At 38.0% G+C, this 11,595-nt stretch overlaps 1 non-coding gene across 1 annotated transcript; it reads right to left on the reverse strand.

Annotated features, from left to right (window-relative positions):
- Window positions 1-5,054: 5,054 nt before the first annotated feature.
- Window positions 5,055-5,161, reverse strand: LOC127078057 (small nucleolar RNA R71). The gene has a single exon (XR_007787803.1). It is a non-coding gene; the product is annotated as a small nucleolar RNA R71 (small nucleolar RNA).
- Window positions 5,162-11,595: the final 6,434 nt, after the last annotated feature.

An 11,595-nucleotide genomic window follows, 5' to 3' on the forward strand; every position in this document is an offset into this window, starting at 1 on the left:
GTGATGGTCATACCTACCTTCCTTCACCTCGTTCTCTCTAGAGGTATGGTACTTTAAAGTTTTCAAGATATATTTGATGGGTGGGTGGTTGGTATTTTTCTTGTTGAGTTGTTGTTGTTTTTTTGTGTTTGTTTTTTTTCTTCTGGTTTGTAGCTCTTGAGCATTGTTGTTGCTTTTTTCCTTTTTGTTTTTTCCCTATAACTCCGATTTCTTTCCTATTTTATTATATAATTCTTGCTTTGATATTCAAAAATAAAAAGACATGTTTAAATGAGTTGTATTTTTTAAATTTGTTTTATAAATTTATTTAAATAAAATTGTTTTGAAGAAGAAGAAATAGTTTGTTAATTTTTTTTAAATGCTTTTAAAGATGAAAACTAAACAAGTTATTTTTATAGATTTATATTTTTGAAAATTAAAAAAGAGGATATTTGTTTTATACGTATTTTATTTTCTTAACAATAACTTTGTTTTAATATCTTTTATTTTAATGTAGATATTATTCTCCCTCTCTCTCTCTCTCTCTCTCTCTCTTCTCTCTCTCTCTCTCTCTCTTATATATATATATATATATATATATATATATATATTATATTAATATATATATATATATATATATATATATATATATAGCATTTGTTTTGGGTCAGGCATAGGCTCAGAAGGGGTAGGCAAAATCATAAGTCCAAAGTCACTTCATCAAGGCATTGAAGGTACGGTGTAGTCCTACTCTGAAGTCTTCACTAGGTTCACGTATTGGATTGCTGCCTACCGTTAGATATCAACAAACAACCTCCCACATTTCACGTTGAAAAGTAAGGGATGTCCATAACCTCCCTCATATATAAGTCATCACATGTGAAATTAGAGGTATTCTCTGATACATTACAAACTTTTACTCTTATTCTCTTAATAACTTGGGTTAGAGTGTTGATAAGTTCCAAAATTATGGTATTTGATCTCATTAAAGATTGACATCTATTGACTAGATTAACTATTTTCTACCGTCAAATCCCCACTTTTTCAATAGAATTGAGTATGGAAAGGATAGTATGAAGATAGTGTTTTTGCTTTTGAATTCTTTACTATTGTGCAGGAATTTCATGCTTAGACCAAGATTGGAACACAAAGTAAGAGAGAAAAGAATCTGCAAGCTCGCCAGGCGAGCCTCAAGTGAGACTCGAGCGATAACTCGCCCTACGAGCCAACAGCAAGGCCAAGTGAGGACAAACATAAACTTTCCATAAGTAAAAATCCTCAATATCGTCAGGCGAGCTTAAGAAAACCATATCGCTCAGTAAAGCTCCAATGAGCACCAGGCGACAGAAGTAAGAAACATTTCAGAATCAAAAAGCATCATTCTCGCCTGGCGAGGCTGCAGTAAGGAAGCTCTCCATGCAAGCCTTTTTCTCTTCAGTCGAGACAAGGCGGTTTGAGATGATGATGTGGCAGATACTTCAGGGTGAAGAAACGTTGCTCGTTCAGCGAGGTAGTAAATAGCCAGGCATGATCAGCAACGCACAATCATTATAAATAGGATCCAAAACATTTGTAAAGGAGTTTGACTTTTGGGAACTTGAGAGAATACGTCAGCATAGAGAGATAGGCAGAGAAAAAGGTGAAACTTGAAGAATATGAGATGGATACGCATCAATCGCCGGTAAATCACTATTGATGCTCATCCATCTTTATTTCTTCTCTTTTTGTAATCAAGCTACCATGAGAATGAGTAGCTAAATATTCTTTCTTGTTGAGATTGGATGTAGTTCTTCGTGACATTATGTATTTATTATTATCATGGCGTTATATCTGAATTCGGTGTTTATCGATATTTATGATATCTTTGTTTTACCTTCAATTTTATTGATTTAAATTGTTATTGAGAAATATGATTCGAATCTCGACCTAAGATAGCCATTTGTTTAAGCTCTAAACTCTAGACATATATTTAGGGTTAAACGTTCACCATAGTATCGATTGTTAATGTTACTGTATTATTTAATATGCTGAGATATCGTCGATCAAACAATACGGTTGAACTCTCGTCGGGGTTTAGACATAAACATTGCGAGCAAGCGATACGTGATAATATTGACCAAACAACTAATCTGTGTATAACTGATCAGAATAATATATACGTAATCGGTGGATGAACCCTAATCCCAGTAAGCTGTCATATCTATGATATTTTAATTAATTACCGTCTTTACTTTTATTTCATTGTTTACAATCAAACAACTTCCTCAATCCTTACTTAATACTATTCTAAATGTTGAACGGAATTAATATCACACCCGTCCCTGTGGATACAAAAAAAATACTTACTTTTGATTACCGAACATCAAAATGTCGTCTTTGTTGGGGATTAGCATTTAAATATTAAAGCATAGCGACAGTTTTATCGTTTTAAGAAATTTTGAATTTGTTAATATCGCATATATATTTCTATCCATCTTGTTGCTAACTTGTGCTTGCTAGATTTGTGATTTCTATTTATGTGAGGTAAGACATCGAAAGATCAATTGCTTTTCGATCTTGAAATCGAGAGGACATCCCGAAGAAACAACAACAAGAATAGAAAAAAGAAGCAACTAGCTAAGCAGAAGAATCAATAAGAAGGATATTCTACTTCGATTTCTTCAACATCTCCCATACCCGAGAAAATTATGGCTGAGCCCGAAGACAACACCAAACATGTTATCAACAACAACCAGATCGAAGTTGAAAGAATTCCATGTCACAACAGCCCGAGACGATTGGTTCACATGGCTGATAACACTAAAATTTACCGTATTTTCGACTCCGCTTTCACATGCATTCTAGTCATTTTATTATCATTTTGTTGTGTTATTGATATGTTTTCCTTTGTTTTCAGGTTTTTACTTTAGTCGGAGCCCCGATCGAGAAAAGGAGTGAAAAAGAGCAAAAAACCCTAAAATTCAGCATTTTGTGCTTATGGCCTACCCAATGGCGGGCGCCACAGACCAAGCCATGACGTGTCCAAGCTCAACTTCCCTCAACTCCCACGTTCTCCACTACATCCACTAAGGTGCCTCACTTTGGCCTTGTGGCGGGCGCCATGGCCTTGTGGCGGGCGCCACAAGAGGAAAACAGTTTCCCTCCATTTTCAAGTTGAAGGGCATCCAAGTCATTTCCATCTTTTTACTTGCTTATAAATAGAAACTCGAATTCACTTTTACAATCATCCAAACTTAGAGCAGAGGCAAACTCAAAGCAACTTTGTTTCACTTAGGCATATATTCAGTTTTATAAAGTGGTAATCGCTTCGCATTGAAGTGTTACCACAATTGTGTAATCAAGTCTGTGATAGAGTCTGTAATCGAGTTTGGAGCACTTTGGAAGGAAGTTAATCCTGCCGCCATTTTCATTTCCGCATTGCAATTTATTCAACCCTCCGATTGGAGCAGGTTTTTATTACTTGTCTTTATCTTATTTAATTTCCCGCACTCGCTTTACTTTTATTTATTTCCCGCACTCGCTTTACTTTTATTTAATTTCCCGCACTCGCTTTACTTTTATTTATTTCCCGCACTCGCTTTTACTTTTATTTATTTTCCCGCACTCACTTTTACTTTATTTATTTCCCGCACTCGCCTTTACTTTATTTATTTCTCGCACTCGCTTTTACTTTATTTATTTCTCGCACTCGCACTACTTTTATTTATTTTAATGCACTTTTATTTTACCATGTCTAGCTAAATTTATAAGGTTAGAATGTAAGGATCGTAATTGAACCAGTAATCCGTACAATTGTTCGTAGAAACACTTAAGGGTTATTTTAACTTTCAACTTAAGTTTTCCCGCACTTCAATTCCGTTGGGTAAGATCGAAAGTCGTCCAACGTCTTTTTAAGCTTAATTGTTTTTAACTATTTCAAAAACAGCGAAAGCGCTTTGTCTAGTTCATTAGGAGTTTTTAACATAAAGAAGAAAAGAGATTTTAAAACTATTTTCGGACGCGTTTATAAGTTTAGAGTCTGGTTCGTGAGAACCTCTTTTGGTTAAGAAATCCAAGTTATAATACTTTTCAACTTGGTCAAGATACTATATTTCTTAAAAATAGGTTTACTACTCTAACGTAATGCGCGCCTTTTTATAAGTGACAATAAGAGGGTTTGATTAGGGAGTACAACTCGGTTCTGAATATGCGAAAGCGACAGTTCCTGTTAAATTAGTTCTTTTCAAAGTAGGAAACATTGCCCATAAGTAGCTCTATTAGCAAGTACTTGGATTATCCATTGATTACGTGAATTACATTCGACCTTGTCTTTATTAATTAAATTTATTTCAATACTTTACTTTTCATTGCACACTCTAAAAACAACACCTATTTTGAATGCCTTTGATAAACACCATAACGATAGATAACGATAGATTGACACTTGGTCTATGTGGATTCGATAATATTTTATATTACTCTGACGCGTTCGTATACTTGCGAAAAGCACGCATCAAGTTTTTGACGCCGTTGCCGGAGACCAATTTCGTCAAATTTCATTTTCCTATTGTTATATCGTTTAGACTTAGGCTATTTCCCGCCGGTCAATGCGAAGAACTCGCAGCACCGGAAGTTTAAGCTTAGTATACCCTCTGGCGGAACCTGAACGTTACGCTCACGCACGTTTATTCTTTCATAGAATTAAGAGAGCTATGGCCGAAGATCAAAACCAAAGACCTCTTAAGGACTTCGCTCAACCATCTAATGAAGAACCTAGTTCTAGTATAGTAAACCCAACCATCCCAGCTTATAATTTTGAACTTAAACCATCTCTGTTACAACTAGTGCAACAGAGACAATTCACGGGTCTCGCTACTGAGAATCCAAACCAACATTTAAAAATATTTCTTCAATTAGCAGATACTTTTAAAACCAATGGAACTTCTCCTGAGGCAATACGTTTAAGATTATTTCCTTTTTCCCTCAGAGATAAAGCCCTATCATGGTTAGATTCCCTTCCACCCAATTCCATTACGACTTGGGATAACCTTAGAAGAGTTTTTCTTGCTAGATATTTTCCCCCGAGTAAAACCGCCGTTCTTCGAAACCATATAACTAGATTTACCCAAAACCAAGGAGAATCGCTGTTCGAAGCTTGGGAGAGATATAAAGAGTTGTTACGAGCATGCCCACATCATGGTTTAGAAAATTGGTTAATCATCCAAACCTTCTATAATGGACTTCATTACAACACAAAGATGACCATCGACGCTGCCGCAGGCGGTGCTCTGATGAACAAACCTTATCCTGAAGCTAGTGCCCTCATCGAAGATATGGCTCAAAACCATCAATCATGGGGAGTCGAACGAGCGACAGTTGAGAAGAAGGAAGCCCAAGGAGGAGTGCATGAACTAAGCTCTATAGACATGATGCAAGCTAAAATGGACACATTAGCCCTCAAAGTCGAGCATATGTGCATAAACCTGAATACTGTAGCCGCAGTTTCATCGGATTGTGAGATATGTGGAACCAAAGGACACCAATCTGCAGAATGCAGTCTATTAAACGAAACCCACTCTGAGCAAGTAAACTACACCCAAGGGAACCCATATTCGAATACCTATAACCCTGGATGGAGGAATCACCCAAACTTCTCCTATAAAAATAATAACCCTATTCAAAATAATACACCTCCGAGACCTAGTTATCAAGCCCCAAGATCAAATCAACCTATGCAACCCGTACCACCAAAGCCGAGCCTTGAGAAAATTATGGAAAATTTTATCACCGCTCAAACCCAACAAAACAAGGAGTTCATGAACTAAAACATTCATGTTAACGAATTGATTACTCAGTTAGGAACCAAGGTTGACCAAATAGTTACTCATACCAAGATGCTTGAAACCCAGATCTCTCAGGTAGCTTTAAACCAAGCCCCTCAGACTACACCTGGAGGACAATTCCCTGGACAACCTCAACAAAATCCGAGAGGACAAGCCAATGCCATTACCCTACAAAGTGGGAACGCTTATGATGAGCCACCAAACCCTAGATTGAGTGAACCCGAAACTTCAAAGGAATGTACTAAACCCCCAGACGAAGTAAAGGGACCAGAGGAATCTGAAAACCAGGAAGGTCGAGAGAAAGGAGAAGAACCTAAAGATAAAACTTACGTACCACCCCCGCCATATAAACCACCTATACCATATCCGCAAAGACTCAAACAAACCCAGATCAATAAACAATATCAAAAATTTATTAAAGTTATAGAAAAACTTCATGTAGAAATCCCTTTCACAGAAGCCATCACCCAAATACCTTCTTATGCAAAGTTTCTCAAAGACATCCTTACTAACAAACGTAGACTTGACGATCCGAAGCCTTTGGAATGTAATGCTATTTCCGAGGATAAATTAGCAAAGAAAGATAAAGATCCTGGAAATTTCTCCATTCCTTGCCTTTTGGGTAATCATGTCATTGAAAAAACATTTCTAGACTTAGGAGCTAGTGTGAGCCTAATGCCTTTAGCGGTTTGTGAGAGGTTAAACTTAGGAGAATTACAACCCACTAAGATGTCACTTCAGTTAGCCGATAGATCTGTTAAATATCCGATAGGCATTTTAGAAGATGTTCCTGTTAGGATAGGTCAGTTATTTATCCCTACTGATTTTGTTGTCATGGACATCAAAGAGGACAATGATATACCAATCCTTCTAGGTAGACCATTCTTATTGACTGCAGGAGCCATAATAGATGTCAAGAAAGGAAAGTTGACATTTGAGGTAGGTGATGAGAAAATAGAATTTATACTTTCGAAATTTCTTATGGCACCTGTGATGGGAGACTCGTGTTATGCCTTATATATCATTGATGAATGTGTTAGAGAATTAGAACAAAAAGAAATTATAAAAACAATTAAGTTACCATCAACTCTCATAAGGGAAGATGATGACTTTAAGAAACCCTACATCGATGATAACCTTTACGAATGTTTATCCCTTACCCCAGATCCTATGCCATGCCCTAAGAAAACCACCTTAGAACTTAAGGAACTGCCTAAGAACCTGAGATATGAGTTCCTCGATGAAAAGATGAACGTCCAGTTATAGTTAGCGCTACCTTGAGCCAAAAGGAAACGAACCAACTTTTAGACGTTTTACGAAGATATCCCTCAGCCTTAGGATATAATATCTCTGACCTGAAAGGTATAAGTCCATCCGTATGCATGCATCAGATTTCGCTCGAAGAAGATTCAAAACCCTCTAGGGAACATCAGAGAAGAATAAACCCTATAATGAGTGATGTTATTAAAAAGGAAGTTCTTTTACTTGAGGCAGGTATCATCTACCAGATCTCGGATAGTAAGTGGGCGAGCCTTGTGCATGTAGTACCTAAAAAGGGAGGCATCACAGTCGTGCAAAACGATAAAGGCGAACATGTAGCAAAACGTTTAGAAGGAGGATGGCGAATGTGTATAGATTATAGAAAATCAAATAAAGCAACTAGGAAGGATCATTTCCCTTTACCATTTATAGACCAGATGTTGGAGCGTCTAGCCAGACACTCTTACTTCTGCTATCTAGATGGATACTCTGGATTCTTCCAAATACCTATCCACCCCGAAGATCAAGAAAAAACTACTTTTACATGCCCTTATGGAACTTTTGCCTACAGACGAATACCGTTCGGCCTCTGTAATGCCCCAACTACTTTCCAACGCTGCATGATGTCAATCTTCGCAGATTACCTAGATGGTATCATGGAAGTGTTTATGGATGATTTCTCGGTTTGCAGATTCGATTTCCACAATTGTCTTGCTAACCTTGAGAAAATCCTGGAGAGATGCGTGGAGGTGAACCTCGTGCTAAACTGGGAAAAATGTCATTTCATGGTAACCGAAGGAATAGTTTTAGGACATATAGTTTCCGAAAAAAGTATAGAGGTAGATAAAGCTAAAATAGAAGTTATAGAAAACCTAAAACCCCCTAAAACTATCAGAGAAGTCCGAAGTTTTCTTGGATACGCTGGATTCTACCGGCGTTTCATTAAAGACTTCTCCAAAATAACTAAACCTTCAACCGGACTTTTAATGAAAGACGCTGAATTCATTTTCGATGAAAAATGTAATGACGCATTTAATCTTTTAAAACAAGCGTTAGTATCTGCACCCATTATGAAACCACCTGATTGGTCGGAACCTTTCGAGATAATGTGTGATGCTAGTGATTATGCAGTTGAAGCCGTTCTAGGACAAAGGAAAGATAAAAAATTACATGCCATTTATTATGCCAGTAGAACCCTAGATGCTGCCCAACTTAATTATGCAACAACTGAAAAAGAATTACTCGCTGTAGTTTTCGCTATAGACAAATTTAGATCTTATCTAGTAGGAGAAAAAATTATTGTTTACATCGATCATGCTGCCATTCGTTACCTATTAAGTAAAAAAGATGCCAAGCCCAGGTTACTCCGATGGATTCTATTACTACAAGAGTTTGATTTAGACATAAGAGATAAAAAAGGCACTGAAAATGTAGTGGCCGGTCACCTTTCTAGGCTAGAACATCTAAAACCAGAACTAATACCCATAAATGATGATTTTGCCTATGATAGACTGATAGCTAGAGTAGAAACCATTAAAGATAATAACCTAGACCCTTATGAGCACCCTCAAAATTCCTTAGCAATAAGTAACGTACCCTGGTATGCAGATTTCGTTAATTACCTAGCTGCTGATATAGTACCCCCTGATCTTGACTACCACCGCAAGAAGAAATTCTTCCACGATGTGAGAAACTTCTATTGGGACGAACCGCTCCTTTTCAAAAGGGGTAAAGATGGCATTTTTCGCCGTTGCGTTCCAGAAGAAGAGGCAAATAATATTATCGAGCATTATCATTCTGCATCTTATGATGGACATGCGAGCACATCTAAGACATACGCCAAGATTCTTCAAGCTGGCCTATTCTGGCCTACCATATGGCATGATGTCTATGCTTGCATTGTCAAGTGTGATAGATGCCAACGCACTGGAAAAATTTCAAGGCGTGATGAAATGCCTCTAAGAAACATTCAGGAAGTAGAACTCTTTGACGTATGGGGTATAGATTTCATGGGACCTTTTCCACCATCCTTAGGAAACAGGTATATCTTAGTAGCTGTAGACTATGTGTCTAAGTGGATTGAAGCCATAGCTGCACCCACAAACGACACTAGGGTAGTAATCAAACTGTTTAAAAACTATATATTCCCTAGATTCGGAACACCACGTTTAGTCATAAGCGATGGAGGATCACACTTTATATCAAGAATATTTGACAAACTTTTAAGAAAATATGGAGTTAGGCATAGAGTAGCAACACCGTACCACCCACAAACTAGTGGCCAAGTAGAAGTATCTAATAGGGAGATAAAACAAATCCTAGAGAAAACTGTTTCTATTTATAGGAGAGACTGGTCTCAGAAGCTTCAAGAAGCATTATGGGCCTATAGAACCGCTTTCAAAACCCCTATAGGAATTACCCCTTATCAACTAGTTTATGGAAAATCATGTCACTTACCATTCGAATTAGAGCATAAGGCCTATTGGGCCATTAAAACTTTGAATTTAGATTACCTAGCCGCTGGAGAAAAGCGTACCCTAGACATTCATAAATTAGAAGAACTTAGGCAATCTGCCTACGAGAATGCAAAAATATATAAAGAGAGGACAAAAGCCTATCACGACAAAAGAATAGTAAAGAAAAACTTCAGTATAGGCGATCCTGTTCTCCTTTTTAACTCTAGGTTACGACTCTTCCCTGGAAAGCTACGTTCAAGATGGACTGGTCCTTTCGAAGTATCCAAGATTCTGAGATCCGGAGCCGTAGAAATCAAGAATGATACCTGTAGTCCATTCATTGTAAATGGACAAAGACTGAAGCTCTACGAAGGAGGAGACATTCCAGCATACTACTCGAGCCACACCCTGATTGATCCACCAATCCCTACTACTACAGGTATATAAATTCTAATCGTCAAGCTAATGACGTTAAACAAGCGCTGCGTGGGAGGCAACCCATGGTTTTTCTTTCATTTTACTTTTGCGCATTTATTTAATTTAATTTATTTTATTTTATTTTATTTTATCATATTTTGCGTTAAGACTAAGATTTGAATGGTTTGTATTTTCAGGATCACTTTCTTAACCTTTACAGGATGCAGAATTTTGATGACATGCATGTGGCCTATAGAGATAATGCTCAGAGGGAGCGCTACATCGCTTTGTATCAGCGCCCTATGGCACCCACACGTTATCCTGATCAGCACTGTATGGAGGCACTGGGTATCGAGCCGAGTATCCGATTCCTTAGCCACCAGCTTCACTGGGACGAGTTTGCTGATGACTTGAGTAACACATATAGGAACCTGACTTTGGAGTTCCTGAGTTCATTCGACTATGACCCATATTCTGGACCAGATGGGTATGCTGCTTTCAGGCTTTTCGGAGTTGAGTACTCCTTCAGCCAGAAAGAGTTCGGCGACTTATTGGGTTTCCAGACTACTCCTGATGCTATCCCAGAGACACCTATGGGATATTTCCTGGGTAAGGAGGTTGAGAAGTTTTGGAGTGATATATCAGGTGGCGGAAGCCAGGATCCATCTATACAGTTGTCTCATGTCATACATAACCCCGCCTTCAGATACTTTCAGATGATATTAGCACATTCCTTCCTGGGAAAGCCGGATGCAGAGACACTACTGAGTGAAGAGGAAATCTTCCTATTATTTTGTGCATCCCAGTCTCGCCTAGTAGCATGTGGGAAATTTTTATTATACAGTCTCAGCGGTATCTCCAGATCTACCGAAGGAGTCATCCATGTTGGCGGAATCATCACGCAGATTGCTGTCGCTTTAGGTTTGTCTCCCAAGCTATTACATCTTCGGACCTACTGTGGGTACACGACCATGGACATCGATTTCTGTTTGACCAGAGGATTGATGAGGAGAGCCTCTTTCCACCCATGTCAGTTCCGATTGCTAGTCGACAATGAGGCTATTCACTATTTCACACTGCCAGACCCTATGATGACCAGTGTGCATGATCCAGCGAATTGGAGTTATGCTCTAGAGGGCCAGGGAGAGACCGTTGAGGAACCGAGATCGCCACCCATTGCTGAATACACACCTACACCACCATCCCCCAGAATCATTGTTTTCTCTAATAATCTTTCATTGCAGACACCCGACATCCGCACTCAGATTGCTGAGTGTCGTAGAGAGATCGCAGCGCTTAGACAGGAGGTGGCTGACCTTACTTTACAGATGGGAGTGTCTGATCTCACCCATGCTACTGAAGCCGACTGTCTATATCGGGAGATAAGTAGAACTCAAGCAAGAAGTAGCCATGCTCCGTGGTTCCTCTCAGGAAGATGACATCCCCACTACATGATCTCACCATTTAATCTTATTTTATCTCATTTTTATATTTCTCGTATTTACATAACTCATCTTATATTATCATATTTGGAATATTATATAAACTACATCTATATATTAGTATTTCTATTTTTATCTACATATGTTTTATGTTTATTTTATTTACATTTTAATTTTTCAGTTATTTATTTATTTATATTTAATTTCTGTTTTTGTTTT

This window comes from Lathyrus oleraceus, chromosome 4 (genome assembly GCF_024323335.1).
Source record: "Lathyrus oleraceus cultivar Zhongwan6 chromosome 4, CAAS_Psat_ZW6_1.0, whole genome shotgun sequence".
NCBI lineage: Eukaryota > Viridiplantae > Streptophyta > Magnoliopsida > Fabales > Fabaceae > Lathyrus > Lathyrus oleraceus.